This window comes from Ambystoma mexicanum, chromosome 12 (assembly GCF_040938575.1).
Source record: "Ambystoma mexicanum isolate Mex_15411 chromosome 12, UKY_AmexF1_1, whole genome shotgun sequence".
In the NCBI taxonomy this organism is placed as follows: domain Eukaryota; kingdom Metazoa; phylum Chordata; class Amphibia; order Caudata; family Ambystomatidae; genus Ambystoma; species Ambystoma mexicanum.
The window spans coordinates 614,671,068-614,691,862 of record NC_090936.1 but is presented as its reverse complement, the minus strand read 5'-3'; positions in this window follow the sequence as shown (position 1 = coordinate 614,691,862).

Sequence of the window (20,795 nt, the reverse complement as noted above, 5' to 3'; positions counted from 1 at the left end):
GTCATTTTCTTGCCTACGTGGTCTAGTGGCTGCTTTGGGACATGAACTAAATGCATCCACTCAGCATCAAAGAACTTTTCATTTTTTTAACACCCAACCACTGCCAGATGGCTCCTCAATGTGACGTTGGACCTTGATTAGGAAAGCAGGGTTCATTGTATCACATTGCAGACCATAGTCTGGGGCAAATCAATGCAGCAATATGTGTGCAGCAACGATATGTGTGCTGCCCAAGACACCACCATGTATGTAAAGGTGTCTATGTGCTGCTCCTCATACAGTAGCACCCTGGAATTGTTTGTGTGTGCAGTTCTAACGAGTGTGCCATCCTGTCCCCACATTTAACCACAAAAAGCAGTCAAAGAAGTTGCCTCAAATTGTACATGCACTAGGCCAAACACCCTTTCTACACTGCCACACCATGATTTTCACTAGCTTCAGGCCATCACTAATACGAGATGTTAATGCCAGCTCTGTTAGATAAAGCATTGGCCCGTTCTTTTTTGCAGCAATATCCCCTGATGCCTGCACAATGGTGAGGAGGTAGTGGCTGAGGATCAGTGGGTCCTATACCACATATCAGAAGCCGGTTTTGTTTAAAACACTTCATCAGCTTATTACTGGTTAGGCTAACGCTTCTAAGAAGTACAATCTTTTCTGTATATTTTTCCCTCCTTATTGGGTGTCTCTTCTAGGGTATCCATTCCGGTCTATAGATATAAGTCCCTAAACCCCCTCATTTAAAAGTAAAATGCTCCGGAAACAAGAAGTAAAAGAGTACTTCTACCCAATTTGAGTGGCTGATGTTGGAACCATTTTATCCTCACATCCAAAATCGTAAGATGTCCTAATGAGTATGTATGGTTCATGGCTACACACATTTTAATGTTAGGGTGAGTGTTGTGAACAATAATGTGAGCACCAAGCCTTGTGTTTGTTATGTATTTACTGATTCACACACAACCCTTTTACTACATACTTATCAAATATAGAGATCTCTGATCATAGTTATATTCCGAAAATGCTCTGGGATTTAATGCAAAGCAGACAGGAACACTCATTGGTGCTGTTTGTCCCCTTTCTCTCTCTCATAGGGGTATTTTGAGAGAGTACAGTAGGAGTGTACCAGACTGTCCACCTTGTAATGATAACGTTCTCTCAGAAAAAAATTAATATGGTTAGTCTAGTGTTACCCCTTGTGAAATACAAATGGGGTGGTTCGAACAGAACACCTGCAGCACAGGGTGGGGACCCCAGACCGCAGCAGGCTGGTCACAACCACACTCAGTACGTGCAGTTTGAAACTTCATTCAGGTAAGGTATTCATTGAGAGCAGGTGACAGAAGAACCATTTACTTGGGCAGAAACAGCTCTGTTTTCCCATTAGATTTCTACTGTAAAGTACTTGAATTACAATGTAATAAAATCAGCTTCATTTGTTTAGCAGCGATTTATTGATATCGAGGAGGGTTTTGTTGCGTGACACAGAGGTGTCGTTTGGGAGTGACCTGTGCCAGTTAGGGGGCGCATTCTAGTGTTTCGCCCTGGGCACCAAGTTGGCTACAAAGGGTCCTGCCTGTGTTTCATCATGATGACACAGCAAACCTGCAGCAGACTACGTTAACCCACTGCACCCCGGACTCGTTAAACCTGTTTCATGGCATTGCTGAGCATACAATGCAACTGAAGCCAGCAATCCTACAGCTTCCCCAGAGCAAGCACTCTTAGCTCACGTCCCAGAGTCAGCCCTCGGCCAGCATCCCCCAGAACCTTGCTCCTACTCATCCCTGGAGCCAGCACCCAGACTTTCCACACTGTTCTGCACAGCCAAGACTCCAACACCCCCTTCCACAGCCAGCACTCCCATGCTAAGGGCAGACCCACTACCCTTGCATTGTTTTTTGCAAAACATGATCCTACTCAGGTGTGTTACTATGTGTGCAAAAGATCCGGGGCTACGCTTATGTCGGGACTCTGGGCTAGCTAGCCTTTTGGTTGTAGGTCCTGAGCTTCTTTCAGGGGCTGCAACCAAAAGTCCCAGGGCTATAGCCCCTTCAGCCCCCCCCCTAGCAACGCCCATGCCCCTACTCTATCTCCACAGCCAACGCTCCTACACCCTTTCACAGATCCAGAACTCCTACAGAATTATCCAGCCACCACTCGTACACCCTCTTGGAGAGCCAGAATTCCTACACCAAGCCCCAGAGCCAACAGTCCTACAGTATTCTCTAGACTCTAGAGCATACGTGTGCAATTATCCATTTCACTCGGGAGACGCTAGTCCAGTCCTGGTAGTCCAGGATATATAATGATGAAATCCCAGACTACAAGTCCCTGAATGCAAAGTTAATGGTAGGCAGGGGTGTTTCTAGGTCTGTAAAAGATCCAGGGCTATGCTAATGTCGGGACTATCAGAACTCAGGGCTTGCAAGCCTTTTGGTTGTAACCCCTGAGCTTCTATCCAGGGCTACAGCCAAAAGAGCCAGGGCTATAGCCTCCTCAGCCACCCCCTAGCAACGCCTCTGAAGGCAGCAATGGGTTCGTATCTCCCGAATGGAAAATGGGGGCATGTTTGCTAGAGCTCAGCTCCTACCCCATCCCTAGAGCAAGCTCTCCTACATAATCCTCCAAAGTTAACTCCCCTATACCCTCCCCCAGAACAGATGGTTTAGGAGAAAGTGCCCCTTCTTCTACAACCTCTCTAGAGTGAACTCTCCCTCCATTTCCCAGAACCAGCAATTCCACACCATTCACCACATCCAGGCCTCCAGCAACATTGTCTAGAACCAGCATTCTCATGCTAACTGCAGATCCACTGTCCCTAAAACGCCAGTCATAGCAAATGCGTGTAGGCCACCCCCACAGCCAGCACTCAGGCACCATCCCCCAGAGCTAGATCTTGACTAGCGTCCCCTGGGATTAGCATTCCTTCACATTCCATGTAGAAATAACTCCTACACCCTCTCGAGAATCAGAGCTCCTACTCATGCCCCAGAACATCCGCCCACCATCCAGTGGTCCTGGATTATCCTCCATAACCACTATTCTTACACCTCCTGCTAATCACACTCTCTTACACCATTCTCTACAGCCACTGCTCCTGGATTATCCTCCATAACCACTACTCCTATACCTCCTGCTAAATGCACTCTCCTACACCATTCTCCACAGCCACTGCTCCCAGATTAGCCTCCATAACCCCTACTGTTACACCTCGTTGCGAAGCGCGCTCTCCTACACCATCCCGAACATCCAGTGCTCCTAGATTATCCTCCATAACTACAACTCCTACACCTTCTGCTAAGCGCGTTGCCTACACCATTCTCCAAAGCCAGTGCTCCCAGATTATCCTCCATAACTACTCTTACACCACCTGCTAAAAGCGTTCTCCTACACCATTCTCCACAGCCAGTCCCCCTAGATTATTCTTCATAACCAGTAATCTGACACCTTTTGCTAAACACACTCTTCTACCCCGATATCCACAACCGGATCTCCTAGATTACCGTCCATAACAACTACTCCTACACCTCCTGCTAAGCGCACTCTCCTACACCATTATCCACAGCCAGGGCTCCTAGATTATCTGCTATAACCATTACTTTTACACCTCTAGCTAAACGTGCTCTCCTACACCATTCTCCACAGCCAGTGCTCCTAACCTTTCTGTACAGCAAGTGCTTCCACAGCACTGGCAATGTTTTTCTATCATCCCCACAGCCTCCTACACTGTCTCCCATATCCACCCACACCACTCCAAAGCGCAGAGCATTATCTTTGTACCACCAACAGGGCTTTGAGTGGGGCGGTGCCAGCCGGAGCTGAGCCCCGGCAGTCCCCAGAAAGGGCCCACCCCCGATTAGCCAGAGCCAAGCCAACACCTCAGGCAGCCTGTGTACCTGAAGCATTGCATGGTTACACAGGCTTCCTGCAGGTGTCAGCACTTCGGATTTAATCAAAAGAAAAGGCATTGGGCCTCATTACGACCCTGGCGGGAATCGAAAAACGATGGCGGAAATGCAATACCGCCATCGAATAGCGCTCGGTGCGATTATGACCCGTCACCGTAAAGTACGATGCCATTAGCGACACCGTAGTGAACGCCAACGCTAACTGCACCAAGTACGCGCGCGCGCGCCATGCCAAACCGTAATTAGCACCATGGCGCAAGGGTACGCGAATTCCGACCCTAGCGGACATGTACTTAACGCCATCAAGCACGGCGGAAAGTACCATTCCGCCATGGTGAGAAGTACGGCATCGCGAATCAACCGTAAACGGCCCCACTGAGTGCCTGTACACCGCTCCCTGGCCACATAGTACAACTCCCCGTAGGTGCAACAAAGTCACAATGCAACCAGTGAAATGTACAAGTCACCCATGCATGCCAACGAACAAAAGAATCACAAGAGGGGCCAATGGGAGCTGCAGGGCACAGATGGCACGAACACAGAAGCTATTCCAATGGACATGACCTCAGTCTCCCACCAAGAAACGCACGCAAACACAGGCACCGGTGACCAGCAATATTCCGATAATCACATCATTCCACCAATCCACCTGGCTGACCGGCATCTGTTACACAAAACCTAATCCCCCGCCCCTGAGCATGACATCATTCAAACAGTCATATTGGCAGCCCTCACCCCTGACCTCACTGGGCTTCGTAGGCAAACGCGCCCAGCACAGTACCACGCAACTATACTCCGAAGCTGGAACCCAATGCAGATCTCCTCACAATGCATCGCTCCCCAAATAGGAACATGCCACATCACTTGCAAAGAAGAACGCTACACGGCCCATATCAGAATAGAAATTTAATGCACAACAAATACACCAAGCCCATACAGCCATTAGGCCATGAACTCCAAAACACATTTCACCATTGTGGGCTGCATCGGCAATAAATGACCAGCTACTTCTTGTGTGACGCCCTGTTCCTTCATGGTACACAGGGGCTACATTCTCGTACGAAAAGGCAACATGGAAGCGCCTAGAACCGCAGGGCCGTCCCAATAGGGAGGCACTAGTCCAGCTGAAAGGCCGAAATGTTGCTCCGAGCCACTAGTACTGCGTAAGGGCATGTGGCCCATTGGCGATCGTCCCATAAGATCGTAATGCTGCTCCACTGATTAACACGAAGCAGCAGGTGTCGGGAGTAAAACCCATCTGCAGGAGTGGCATACAGATGGCAGTGGCAAAAGGGGAGGAGATACCTGTCAACCAAAAGAAAAGTAAAAGAATAGAATGGCCATCAGAACTACATTCGAACAACTCACTTCAATGATCACACTAAATCCACAGCCATATGCATGCTAGCCCACTCCAAAGGATCATCACCACCCAAAAACCACTTGCGAATCATAACTATCTATATCGAGGTGAAAACACTATCACAAACGAGTGTACCTGTGCATGCGTCTGTTAAAACAGAATCCATCTGATGGGATTGGTAACGTGCATAGACACAAGTGTCTGAAGGCGCGTCGAGACAGGGAGGGCTCAACAAGGCCAGATAGACGATGGTCCCACTATGGCAGCCCTGCATCACATAGCGCAGGGGAGGCGGATAGATTCCAAGAATCCCTGTACATGGCAAACTCTGTATCAAATCATCTGTCCATGCATCCATACATCATTCCCTCATCCCGGAATGAAAACGCCTGTTTCCATACTCACATGACATGTGAAATTTCCATTGAGTCTGTGCGTCATGCAGCCTGCAAAATCCACTGTGCCCCAGCCCGTAATTCCAGTGTTGTGAAGTAACATGTATCTGGGAACGTCCGGCCTCATCGCCCACGTCGCTATTGCGCATCCCAAACTATTCATATCAATCATTGCATCCTCGCCATGGCCCCTGTCCCAAGGACATTGAACAATAGAACGTTATATTTGCAGTCAGACCTGTGGGCATCTCCTCACCGCTAGCTGAAAACCGAAAGCGCCGCCCTTCGAATTCCTCATTTGCAACATCACGTCGAAAAGGCATCTGTGGCCGCTCGAAATCACAAATTAATCCATCTAGTGCGGCTGTGTGTGAAAATGGCAACTGCCTTCACTCACAAATGGGACGCCCCGCCCGTCGGTGAACCCCGGTGCAGTGATGCATGAGGGTCCACCGTTACTCGAGTACTACGTTCCACTGACCCTTCACAAGTCTGTTCGCGACTGCAAAGAATGTATGTGAAACAATGGGACCATAGCCGAATGTACATATCAACCAATGTTACACGGCCATCGGGTACTAATACATGATTGTAATAGCAAGATGCCATTCCTCGAATTGCAGCGTTGTGTGCGGGACGTGCTCGCCCAAAGGGGAGAGCAGCTTGCACAGGTGGAATGAATCACCACAGGTGGAGGCCATACAGCCTGAAAACACATAAATTGCACACCCAGTCTCCTCCCACAACCACACCCACTCCGAAATGCTACCGGCAGGACTCGCGATGTTGGCCCTGGGGGACCTGATAGCACTGCAAGTACTCCAACTCCAAGAAGAAGACGAACACCAACTACAACCGGCCGCACGGAGGAGACGCAGGAGGAAGAGGAGGGCAAGGCAGGGCCAGCAAGGGCCGCCAGCACAGCCACTACCACCACGCAGGCAGCCCGCAATCCCACGCCTCCGAGCACATCCGTTCAACCTCACTGATGAGCAGATCCACACCCTCTACCGTTTGGACCGGGACACCATAGCCGCCATTGTGGACATGACACAGGCTGACCTTGTCAGCATGATAGATAGCCCAACCGCCATCCCACCCCTACTGAAGGTGGTGTCTGTACTACACTTCCTGGCCACAGGCACCTACCAGCACACAGTCGGACAGTTGCATGGCATTTCTCAGCCACTGTTCTCACGGACACTATTGCAAGTGCTCGATGCCCTCCTGCAGCACGCAGACGACTACATCTCTCTACCACGCTCGGAGCAGGAAATTACCAACACAAAAGTGGGATTCCATGCACTTGGCGGCATACCGGGTTGCCTTGGTGCCATCGACTGCACCCATGTGGAATTGGTCGTCCCACATGCCATGGAGGCCCAGTACCGCAACCGAAAACAATTTCATTCTCTGAATGTACAAATGGTGTGTGACTCCAACAGGATCATTACACATTGTTGCGCCCGATTCCCTGGATCAACCCATGATTCTATGATCTTGAGGAACTCTACAATACCACGCTACATGGAGCGACACGCAGGGAACAGATCCTGGCTACTCGGTGAGTCTCATTTCATGCATGATGATGTGGGGTATGTGATGCGGCAATGACCTGGCAGGAAGGGGGGGGGTGCGTACGTAGCAATGGCATTCCACATAATTCGTTTATCGTCCACATACAGGTGATGCCGGATATCCACTGAAGAGATGGCTCCTCACACCAGTCCGGAACCCACGGGACCAGCATGAGGAGGACTACAACCATGCCCACTCACGTACCCGTGTAGTCATTGAACAGGCATTCGGCCTACTGAAGACCCGTTTCCGGTGCCTTAGCAGGTCTGGCGGGGCACTCCTGTACCGCCATGAGAAGGTTGCAAAGATGGTGATGGCATGTGTCATGCTACACAACATGTGCGTACGTAGAAATGTGCCCATGCCCCCTGACGCAGAACTGCAAGCACCTGAAGATGGTCATGATGAGGGTGGGGATGTGGCAGCACCTCAAGGAGTCTGCGAGGCACAGGAGCGCCGTGAAATTCGTCAGCATCTCATAGATGCATGCTTCTAGCACTCACGCTTGGTGGCTGATACATGGACACGGGACTCGTGGCACTGTGTGTGTCTGGTACATGCACAATATGGACTGTACGCCTATGATGGCCTAGTACACAAAGATCATTGTCCACACATCTCATTGGTTGATCGTGCATTGTTTATGGCATATGTGATATCATGTTGAACACCCTATCGACCCGCCACCCAAGTGAGCCCAACACACCCCCTCCACCCTCCTACCTCCCCCCCGAACACCAGTGTCCAAAGATGCTCATTGTCAGTGGGCAGTCGCTATTGCAAGCCCCCTCTGCGGGTATCAGGGGCACCCCTGCCTGTGGAGCGCAGGTTCCTCCCAGATCTACGTTGGGGGCTGCCCTGGACGGAACTTGCAACGGATGATGTCTCTGCCTGCTCACGTCCATGCATGTCCCTAAGGGTTTGTGAGAGCTCAGTGAGCACACGGCGCACTGCGGCAAGTTCGGCACATACGTCTTTGGACGTCGCATGCAGTTCCCCCCTGAGGCTCTCAGTGCTTCTCTCCATTTGGACTCTCAGGCTCTCGGTGCTACTCTCCATTTGGACTCTCAGGCTCTCGGTGCTACTCTCCATTTGGACTCTCAGGCTCTCGGTGCTACTCTCCATTTGTGCCCTAAGTGTCTCAGTTGATGTTTCTATGTCTGCCTTAGTGCCCCCACATCCATCGGCATGGTCCTTGAGGAGCGTGGCCAGTTGCTGCTGTTGCACGATTAACTGGTGAGGGACTGTTGCCTGTGCTGTGCCATGGCCATTTGCGGTGGTGTCACAGAGGGGCTGTTCGCCTCATGTTGCCCTGCCACAGGGCTTGTGGGGGATGGCCAGTCATCGTCTTGTGGGTGCCCCTGCGTGGTATCCTCATGGTGTACGGGATGGAACAGACAGGGGGATTGGGACAGGTCATGGATGGATCTGACTTCGACATCCCCGTCTTCTGTGTCGGAGCATGCTGCCATTAATGGGGTGTCACCTATGGTGCTGCTGCCACCAGAGGCAGTACCTTCTGTGGCATCCATTGGGGGGACCTGTGGTGGTGCTGTTGTGGGCATGCTGGCTGCTGGGGTGCCTGTTGATGTTCCCTCCTGTGTGCTGCCACTTGATATGTGCTGCTGCCGTGTCTTGATGCGTGCAGCTGAGGTGGAGGGTCTTTGGCCGTCGGTCTTGGCCCTCTTTGCAGGTGTGCTGGTAGGGGTGTCCTGGAGCTCGTCGTTTGGATCGGACCCTGTGGTGGAGTAAAGGAGGGCGAGCGTTATTAATGGGTCTGTGGGAATTGGAATGGCAATGTATCACATGCATTGGGGTGGTACCTGAGGGTGATTTGGGTCGGGGCCTTGGAGGTGCTTTCATTTGTGTGTGGAGTGAGGGTGCAGTTGTTTGGCAGCCTGCAGTTAGGGTGTGCCTGCTGCACGTGTAGTGGGTGTTTTTGGGGTTTTTAATTATTTATGTATTTATTGTGAGTTTTAACGTGCGCTATCAGGCCAATGTGTGTGGACGTCCTCCTGGCCATGTGTTGCTGTTGCGCTATGTGGACACATGTGAATCACATGATTGGACATTGTGGATTTGGCATGGTTTTATTTGTGCCACCTACCTGATTCTCCGGATGTCTGCACTCCTTTCTCCATCCCTCCGACTCCCTCTATGCTCTCCATTCCAATGGTGGAGGCACAGATTTCTTCCCAGGGGGTCAACTTGATGGGTGATTCCGATCCTCCCCCGGTGGCTGTGGCAATGTTGCGGTTGGCAGAAAGTATGCTACGGACGCGTATCCGCAGGTCGTCCCACCGCTTCCTGCATTGCTGTGGGTTGCGGGGTGCGGTCCCCACCGCACTTACCCGCTGTGCCACCAGGGCCCATATGGCCTTCTTGTTCGCAAGTGCCGTCCTGGTCATTTGCGTGGAGAAGACGGCGGCGGCATTCTCCTGGAGGGTCTCTGTGAGCACGGTGAGTTCCTCACGGGAGAAGTGGACCTGCCGCTTGCGGTCGCACGCTTTCTTCGCTACTTTTCCCATTTTTCTTGGTTTCACTAGGGTGGATGACGGGTTGGGATGTGTCTCAGGGTGGTGTTTTTAGTGGTTGTGTGTATTTTGTGGTTTTATAGGTGTACGGCGTGTTGTTTCCCGTTCCGGGCCCATGTTTTTACTTCCGTTTCCGTATATTTACGGTCACCGTACTTTCCGGTTGGCGCTCACTGCGGTGTCCGCTATGATGGGTGGCGGTATTGCACCTAGGGCGCCGTACGGCGGCGGTGTGGGCCGTTTTGGGGTCATTTCCGCCATCGCGGACTTTGCACTTCCACCATGCCGTGGTGCTCGTGCCCGATGGGTCGGAATGGGCCGCACTTTGCTCCATCGTGCAATGGCGGAAACGCTATTTACGCTGTGGCGGTCCGGTCAGTCACTTTCCGCCAGGGTCGTAATGAGGGCCATTGCCTTTTCTGTTTTTCTAAACCGAATTACTGACACCTGCAGACAGCCTGTGTAACCGTGGCTTCGGTTACACAGGCTACCTGATGACTCTGTACTCAGAACCACATGGATAAAGGGCTTTCACGCTGCCTGATGACTCTTTACTCAAAAATAATTGGTGACCCAGGCCCTCAGCCCTCCTCCTGTTTCTGAATACAGAGACATCATCCAGCAGACAAACCTTTCACTCGAGCCGTGGTTTTTAATGAATGAAAGGGCTGCCTGCTGCATCTGAGAGGTGGGGCACTCTGGTGTCACACCTTTGGTGCGCCCACCTTTCCTTTTGTTTAAAAGGAGGGCTGGGCGCACCAAAGCTAATAATGCCAGTGCGCCCCAGCTCCCCTGCTTTCAGCAGCCCACCCCCATATTGGCAGTAGTGGTCAGTGCTTTAAGTGAGATGCTCAATCGAAGATGGGGGGGGGGGGGCTCTCGTTAGGGGCATGGCCTAAGTACAGACATACTTAGGCTACCCCCCTAACGAAAGCCCCCTCGATTTAGCATCCCAATTAAAGCACTGATCACCAATGCCAACATGTGAACCACTGCACGTGGGAGGTATTGCTTCTTTTCCCGTCAGTTTAGCTTCTTCTGAAGAAAGGAAAAACAAGTTGTTGCACTGCGCGTGCCTCCAGGGGACAGCAGGTTTTTCACATTCCCCACAAACAAAACAACCATTTGCCAGAGACATGCTTCTAGACCTGCAGTCAGCACACCTACAGGGGTCCTATAAATGTGTAATGTCCTTACACTGACGCCAGAATTCTACTGGCACAGACATTGCATGTGCTTCCAGTGCGCCTCAGCTCCAGTTTTGTATCCAGAGTTTCTCTACAGCATCGTCTGCAGCATATACGAGTGGGCCTAGGGCAGGGGGGCCATTACTGGGGGAAACATATTTGAGTCTGTATAGATTGGGTGTGATTTATAGGCTGCTTGCATTACATTGATTTGACTATTTCCCAACTAAATGGCCCTCGGACTGTATAAGAAATGTGCAAGATAGCAGCATTTCACATTTAGCCTAATTTTGCCAGACAGCCTAACTGTACCAGAAAGCCTGAGTGTGCCAGATAGCCTGATTGTTCCAGATAGTCTAATTGTGCCAGGTAACCTAATTGTGCCAGATAGCCTAATTCTGCCAGATAGCCTGATTGTCCCAGATAGCCTAATTGTGCCAGATAGCAGCTTTTCACATTTAGCCTGACTGTGCCCGTTAACCTGATTGTACCAGATAGCCTGAGTGTGCCAGATAGCCTGATTGGGCCAGATAGGAGCATTTCACATTTAGCCTGACTGTGCCAGGTAACCTAATTGTGCCAGATAGCTTGATTGTGCAAAATAGCCTGATTGTGCCAGATATCCTGTTTGTGCCATATAGCAGCATTCCACACTTAGCCTGATTGTGCCAGATAGCCTAATTGTGCCAAATAGCAGCATTTCACATTTAGCCTGTATGTGCCAGTTAAACTGATTTTACCAGATAGCCTGAGTTTGCCAAATAGCCTGATTGGGCCAGATAGGAGCATTTCACATTTAGCCTGACTGTGCCATGTAACCCAATTGTGCCAGATAGCCTGATCGTACCAGATAGCCTGATTGTGCCAGATATACTGTTTGTGCCAGATAGCAGCATTCCACACTTTGCCCGATTTTGCCAGATAGCCTAATTGTGCCAAATAACAGCATTTCACGTTTAGCCTGACTGTGCCAGTTAACCTGATTTTACCAGATGACCTGAGTGTGCCAGATAGCTTGATTGGGCCAGATAGGACCATTTCACATTTAGCCTACATGTGCCAGATAACCTGATTGTGCAAGATAGCAGCATCTCACATTTAGCCTGATTTTGCCAGGTAACCTAATTGTACCAGATAGCCTGATTGTGCCATTTAGACTTATTGGGCCAGATAGGAGCATTTCACATTTAGCCTGACTGTGCCAGGAACCTAATTGTGCTAGAAAGCCTGATTTGGCCAAATAGCCTGATTGTGCCAGATATCGTGTTTGTGCCAGGTAGCAGCATTCCACACTTAGCCTGATTGTGCCAGATAGCCTAATTGTACCAAACAGCAGCATTTCACATTTAGCATGACTGTGCTAGTTAACCTGATTTTATCAGGTAGCCTGAGTGTTCCAGATAGCCCGATTGTGCCAGATAGCCTAATTGTGCCAGATATCAGCATTTCACATTTAGCCTGACTGTGCCCGTTAACCTGGTTGTACCAGATAGCCTGAGTGTGCCAGATAGCCTGATTGGGCCAGATAGGAGCATTTCACATTTAGCCTGACTGTGCCAGGTAACCTAATTGTGCCAGATAGCTTGATTGTGCAAAATAGCCTGATTGTGCCAGATATCCTGTTTGTGCCAGATAGCAGCATTCCACACTTAGCCTGATTGTGCCAGATAGCCTAGTTGTGCCAAAAAGCAGCATTTCACATTTAGCCTGAATGTGCCAGTTAAATTGATTTTACCAGATAGCCTGAGTGTGCCAAATAGCCTGATTGGGCCAGATAGGAGCATTTCACATTTAGCCTGACTGTGCCATGTAACCCAATTGTGCCAGATAGCCTGATTGTGCCATTTAGACTTATTGTGCCAGATAGCCTAATTGTGCCAAACAGCAGCATTTCACATTTAGCATGACTGTGCTAGTTAACCTGATTTTATCAGATAGCCTGAGTGTGCCAGATAGCCTGATTGGGACAGATAGGAGCATTTCACATTTAGCCTGACTGTGCCAGGTAACCTAATTGTGCCAGAAAGTCTGATTGTGCCAGATAGCCTAATTGTACCAAACAGCAGCATTTCACATTTAGCATGACTGTGCTAGTTAACCTGATTTTATCAGATAGCCTGAGTGTTCCAGATAGCCTGATTGTGCCAGATAGCCTAATTGTGCCAGATAGCAGCATTTCACATTTAGCCTGACTGTGCCCGTTAACCTGATTGTACCAGATAGCCTGAGTGTGCCAGATAGCCTGATTGGGCCAGATAGGAGCATTTCACATTTAGCCTGACTGTGCCAGGTAACCTAATTGTGCCAGATAGCTTGATTGTGCAAAATAGCCTGATTGTGCCAGATATCCTGTTTGTGCCAGATAGCAGCATTCCACACTTAGCCTGATTGTGCCAGATAGCCTAGTTGTGCCAAAAAGCAGCATTTCACATTTAGCCTGAATGTGCCAGTTAAACTGATTTTACCAGATAGCCTGAGTGTGCCAAATAGCCTGATTGGGCCAGATAGGAGCATTTCACATTTAGCCTGACTGTGCCATGTAACCCAATTGTGCCAGATAGCCTGATTGTGCCATTTAGACTTATTGTGCCAGATAGCCTAATTGTGCCAAACAGCAGCATTTCACATTTAGCATGACTGTGCTAGTTAACCTGATTTTATCAGATAGCCTGAGTGTGCCAGATAGCCTGATTGGGACAGATAGGAGCATTTCACATTTAGCCTGACTGTGCCAGGTAACCTAATTGTGCCAGAAAGTCTGATTGTGCCAGATAGCCTGATTGTGCCAGATATCCTGTTTGTGCCAGATAGCAGCATTCCACACTTAGCCTAATTGTGCCAAATAACAGAATTTCACATTAGCCTGACTGTGCCAGTTAACCTGATTTTACCAGATGACCTTAGTGTGCCAGATAGCCTGATTGGGCCAGATAGGAGCATTTCACATTTAGCCTACGTGTGCCAGATAACCTGATTGTGCCAGATAGCAGCATCTCACATTTAGCCTGATTGTGCCAGGTAACCTAATTGTACCAGATAGCCTGATTGTGCCAGTTAGCCAGATTGTGCCAGATAGCAGCATTTCACATTTAGCCTGACTGCGGCAGGTAACCTAATTGTACCAGATAGCCAGCTAACCTGATTGTGTCAGATAGCCTGATTGTGCCAGACAGCAGCATCCCACATTTAACCTGATTGTGCCAAGTAACCTAACTGTACCAGACAACCGGATCGTAACGGATAGCATAATTCGACATTTAGCATGATTGTGGCAGATTACCTGTTTGTGCCAGATAGCCTAATTGTGCCATATAGCCTAATTATGGCAGATAGCAGCATCCAACACTTAGCCTGATTGTGCCAGGTAGCCTAATTATACGAGATAGCCAGATTGTGCCAGATAGCAGCATTCCACATTTAGCCTGATTGTGCCAGGTAACCTGATTGTACCAGATAGTCTAATTATGCCAGAAAGCATCATTGTGCCAGGTAGCAGCATTCCACATCCAGTTAATTCTCTGCCAGATAGCCTTATTGTACCAGATAGCCTCATCACACAACTAGCCGGATTTCAGCCAGATAACCTGACTGCGCCAGATTGCCTCATCCCACATTCAGCCTGACTGTACCAGAGAGCCTACCTCAAATGTAGCCTGACTGACCCAAAGAGCTGAAATTGGCATTCACCCTGAACTGTGCTGGGTAGCCCGTCTGTGCCTGATAACCATAGTTCAATTACAGAGAAAACTCTGATCTTGGAGTGTCACTATCTCTATAACTACTGTGCTCTGAAACGTGGGCCTTCTCCCCACTGACCAGAAAAAAGAAAAGAAAAAAAAGGTAATTTTCATTGACTGCTAAATATAAAACTAGCCAAACCCATATAGAGATAACCAGAAACCTCAACAATGAGCCTTGAATCCCATTAAGCCTAGAACCTCCCCTAGTAAATCCAACGGTAAGGCAAGGACCCCTGGGTTACTCCCCGATTAGCCTTCCCACTCTCCCCCACAACCACCCGACATACCAAGCCATAAAACCACTGAAGCAAATTGAGGCACGATAAAGTTATGAACAACTTTATTCTGGACCCAGAGCAGGAAATCCGCAACCAGGCACGGAAAAGGCAAACAAACTGGCCCATGTGGAATGTTGATCCATGAACAAGGAACAACATTCCACACACGCCAGCAGACAAGATACAGCATATCTTCTCCCCTTACCCCCCAAAAACACCACAGGATAAACATATCACAGTAAATACGAACAACAAACGTTAAAGAAGAAAAAACATTAGAAATGAAAACAACTGTCAAAATTGCATTAACAGGCCACACAATAACACAACAAATACAATGCAATTGATAAAAACACAAGCGTGGTTGCTCACCAAAAAGCGTGGTTGCTCATCAAACCTGGTGCCCGCTAACGCACATAATCCCTGAGTTTGACAGGAGGCCGACAACACCTAACAGGACGCCCCACACCTCCCCCTTTTTCCCCAGACAGGTTACATCCCTTGCCAACATGCACACCCCCCTCACTCAGATGCCCATCCATGGCCTGTCCCTCCATAACACGTACAGGAGCAACATCTCTCGATCGTCCACCATTCTCCTCCAACATACGATCTTCCTTTCTCTCAAGTGTGAAGTCTAAAACATCTCCCGCTTCATCACCCACATCATCACTTCCACACAAAGCCCCCATGTTCACACCCGTTCTACTCCCATCCAGAACCACAACACGCCTTTTGCTCCACTTTGAGCCGTCCTCCAACTATACATATCCCTTGCCACATTTAACAACTCTCTTAGAAGGTACAAATGTGCTACCCCCTTTCTGAACAAATCTGGGATTTTTTACGCAAACAACATCACCCACCTTGACCTGCAACTCCTTTCTATCCTTTTGGGAAATCCTTACAGCCTCCTGGTGTTGTTCCTGGTTTCCTTCCCCTCATCAATTCGAAGGGTGTCCTACCCGTGCTCAAAGACGGAGTTCTGCGATAAGCCGACAAATACTCAGAAACCACCTCCTGCCACTCAAGCCCATTGGCAAGGGCCAATTGAATGGCACTTTTAATCCTTCCATTAACTCTTTCCACCAGGCCATTGGCACTCGGATTGTAAAGAGCAGTGCGATGGTGCTCTACACCACACTGCCCCAAAAATTCCCTTATGAGTCTGGAAGTAAATTGTACACCATTGTCAGTGACCAGACTGGCCGGTATCCCTTCCCTATAAAATATTTTTTTTAGGAAAGCTATGACACACTCCGTTGTCACCCTGCCAAACGCCGCCACCTCCACCCATCTGGACGTGTAATCTACTAGCACCAACAGAAACCTACACTCCGGCTGTAAACATTCAAAGGAACCCATGATGTCCAGATCCACCTTTGACCACACTTCCCTGGGAATGTCAACCACATGGACAGGCTGGGGGTGAACCACCTTACTCTTGTTGCTCATGGTGCACGCATGACAATCCTTCACCACCAACTCAACTTCAAGATCCATGGAAGGCCACCAATACACCTCACGTAACCTCCTCTTGGTCAAAGATCGTCCTAAATGCCACTCATGGGCCAACACCAGCAGCCTATTCCTCAAGAAAACAGGTGGAACCAATTTCTCGCCTCTCGACACACCCCAGGGACCAACCGCCAACTCATCCAGAACCTGGGTGTAACCTTTACCCTCTGGTCTACCCTTGATCGCCTCCCAACCCTTGCTCAAACCCTCTCTGACCCAACACAGCTCAACATCACTTTCACTCTCCGTGGTCCAAACAGACTTATCGATGGCGGGAATGAAACATGCAATCTGAAACTCCTCCTCTTCCCCAACACCATCACCTTGAGAATGTACAGGTAACTGTGATAAGCAGTCGGCAACAACATTTTGTTTCCCAGGCAAATATTCCATAGTGAAGTTGTACTCCTGCAACTCTACAATCCACCTGGCTATCCTCAGAGATACAGCCACTGCACCCAAGTGGTGAACACATGCCCCAAAGGCCTATGATCTGTCCTGACCACATATGGAATACCCCATAAGAACGTTCTAAAGTGTTTCGAGTGCCCAGATTACCGTCAAAGCCTCCTGCTCAATCAAGGAATACCTACTTTCGGCATCTCTCAAAGTCCTGGATGCGAAAGCCACTGGTTTAGATTCCCCCTCACACCATTGCTCCAAAACTGCACCTAACCCACCTCACTGGCGTCCACAGGAAGCATGGTTTTGCACTTGGGGTCAAAGGACCTCAAACATGGACCATTATCCACATCATTCTTCACAACCTTGAACTCTTCAACACATTTGTCGGACCACTCAAACCTGACACATTTCTTTAGTAAAGCTCTCATGGAGATAGTTTTCTCAGAATAGTTAGGTATGAATTTCACATAGTATTCAGCTAAACCCAAAAATGCCTTCAACTGATCTTTATTGGCGGGCACCGGTGTATCTTTCATCACCTGTGCTAAGTCTGCTTTAGGGCTGACCCCTTCGGCACTGAGGGTGTGTCCCAAATACGTCACCTTATCCACACCCACCTGACATTTCACCAATTTCATAGTCAAACATTTTTCCTTCAGCACTTTCATAACCTTGTGTACCCTGATATCATGCTCCTCCCGACAACTGCCCCACACCAAAATGTAATCCTGGAAGTAGCACACTCCTGACATACCGCCAAACAATTCATGCATCAGACGTTGGAAAACCACTGATGCCGACGCGAGGCCAAAAGGCATGCAGCAAAAATGATAGACTCCAAAGGGAGTCACAAAAGAAGTGAGTGGTCTGGAATCCACATGCAAATCAATTTGGTGATATGCAGCGGACAGGTCAAATGTAGAAAAACATCTTGCCCTACCCAGGGTAAGCAATAATTCATTAATATTTGGCAAGGGATGGCGATCAACCCAAATATTCGAATTTAACTCCCGAAGGTCCACACACATCCTGAGATTGCCATCCCCTTTCTTAACCAATACCACCGAGAACAACCATTCTGAAGACTCGATTGGCTCAATGACCCCTGCCACCATTAGCTTGTCCAACTCTGCCTTTAAACCGTCCCTGGCCAAAACTGGAACATCCCTCACTTTATGCACCTTGGGCACTGCACCCCTTTTTAAAATGTGGTGGGAAAATCCCTTGAGCCTCCCCAATTTATGAGAAAATACTTCTGGGAAATCAGCCTTAAGTGACTCAGACGTCACTTGACTCCCCACACCCCCAACCTCCTCCTGAATGCTCAACACAGGGACATACTTCCCTGGATGGATTTCAATGCTTAAAGCGGCTTGTTCATCCCACCCCAATACACTGGTACCCTTGAGTGCAACGTATAGTTTGCACATGGTTTGTCGACCCTTGAATTAAATGCTGGGCCGATCGTAACCCAAAACGCTAATGGGATTCTGCCCAAAAGCACTGGGACTAATATCAGGTGGATGCAAAGCTGAGATCTCTTTCCCCAACCTCTCCACATAAACCTCTGAAGATATTATGGTATAGGGCGAGCCCGAATCTACTAACATGTCTACAGGATGACCATCCACCAACACCGAAACCCATGGACCTTTCCGTGAAAGCCCCCTGCACATTTAGTATAACACCCTGCTCTGCCTTAATATGGGACCAATAATCCTGATCTAAACCACAACCCTCCGACACCGCACCAACCATCCCATTAACTTTGCACATGCGGGCATAATGACCCCTACATTTACATTTTCTGCACTGAGTGTTAGCAGCAGGACATTCTTTCGAACCAGTCAGATGGCTAAACCAGCCACATTTCCTGCAAGGCTCTAGGCTCCGGACAACCTTCCTCCTTGGTTGTCACCTTTGTCAAATTTCTTTTTATTATCTACACCACCACCTCTATTACGAGGTAAGAAAGCCTGAATGGCATCTCTGGAACCCTCCTTCTCAGTGACAATTTGTACGCTTGCCCTGGATGTCTCAATGGCACCTTCTCCAATGGCTGGTCACTTTCGATCCAAAGCCTTTCCCTAATCTTCTGACTACTCGTCTTCATCATTATTTGGTCTCTTATGCACTCATCAAGAATCCCCAAAAATCTGCAGGTGGCCATTAAAGCTTGCAAAGCTGTCACATATGCATCTATGGATTCACCCGACCCTTGCGCCCTGGAAAAGAACTTGTAACGCTCCAGCACTACGTTTATCCTCCTGCCAAAATGATCCTCCAGCTTCTTCAACGCAGTCTCATATGCACTCACCACTCTTTCCCCTTCGCCACTCCCAGGCACTGTCACCTCCTCCCCTGGCAAATGGTGAAAGGCTCACAAACCCTCAGTGCCAATACAGTTAAAAAGCGATGCCTCCTCTTCATCATCGTCAAATTTTGCGCCCCCAGCTGCCCTCAAATATACCTTGAAGGAGTCAATCTACTGGTCCCATGGGGAAGCTGGCTCTCCAGGAGCAGGCAAAAATGCAGGAGGGGGTCTGGCAGCCGTGTGATACATGCCTTATTAAACGGGAAAGGGGCCTGTTTAACAGCAGTTACGTGGTTAAAACACGTTGGCCGCCTTTGTAGCAGAGATGCAGACACATGAGCCAAACCAATGAAGTTTCCGCCCAGGCCATTTCAAACGACAGTGCTACTGCAGAAAGTGTCACCGTACCTTGGTGTGCAAGACGTTGATTAACACAACTTAACCAGGGTGCTTGATCCAAAACCGGATAGCTGTCCACTCTGCACCGAAATCAGTCAGAATGATGTGCACACGGGCGGGGCAAGAAATGCTTCTCCTGCGTGTCCTGCTCCCCCCGCCACCAGCGTGAGCCAGGTGGAGAACTGAGGTGTCAGCAGAGCGTATCTATGCTTGTCTCCAACACGCAGGCTCTAGCCCCGCCTCCAGGGCTGCCAGCAGAGCGTATCTATGCTCGTCCTCACTCGCCGGCTGTACCCATGCCTCCAGATCCAACTCACATGCAGCGCCTTGGACTCAGACTGCCCACAGCGCCACCCGAATTCTCCTGGGGCACTGGGCGCTGTGCAGTCGCAGTCTCTCCTAATGCCACAATCTCAACTAGCGACACCTCCTTCTGTATGTCCTACGCCAGCCGCAATGGGCACCGTGGCGGTGCCCCTCCTACGGCCACCACCGCCTGGGAGCAGCCTTAGCTTCTGGAACCTGGCCCCAGGCCGCAGCACGCCTCAGCGATCAGGGGCAGCGGCACCACTCAGCCCGGCCTGCAACGTAGCTCACGCCTCGCCACAGAGATCACGTTAAAGGGCACTGCCAGGTCCGCACCGGTGCGCCCCGCAGCTCCTGCTGACTTAGCCAAGACCTCCAAAAAACCCTTCACGTGTGGGCAAAAAGGGTCCAGACTTCCTCCGTCGCCAGTGAAGTAAACTGAGGCACGGTAAAGTTATGAACAACTTTATTCTGGACCCAGAGCAGGAAAGCCGCAACCAGGCACGGAAAAGGCGAACGAACTGGCCCGTGTGGAATGTTGATCCATGAACAAGGATCAACATTCCACACGCGCCAGCAGACAAGATACAACAACCACCCGACGCTAAACCATTACGCCTACAATCGCAAATGTAAGGAAGCCAAGAACCATCACAATCCAACCAGGAAAGCCTTACATGTGGGCTACAGCCCCTCCCACCTAAAAAGAAAGCTAAACACAAACAAACTTACAAACCAACGAAACAGAAAAGATCGCAACACCAGCAACCCAAAAGCAAAGAAATGCCTAAAACAACCTACCACTAAAGAATGCAACATGTCACGAAAATTAACAGGACCAAGCGAGAGAAAACCAGGCATAGTTAT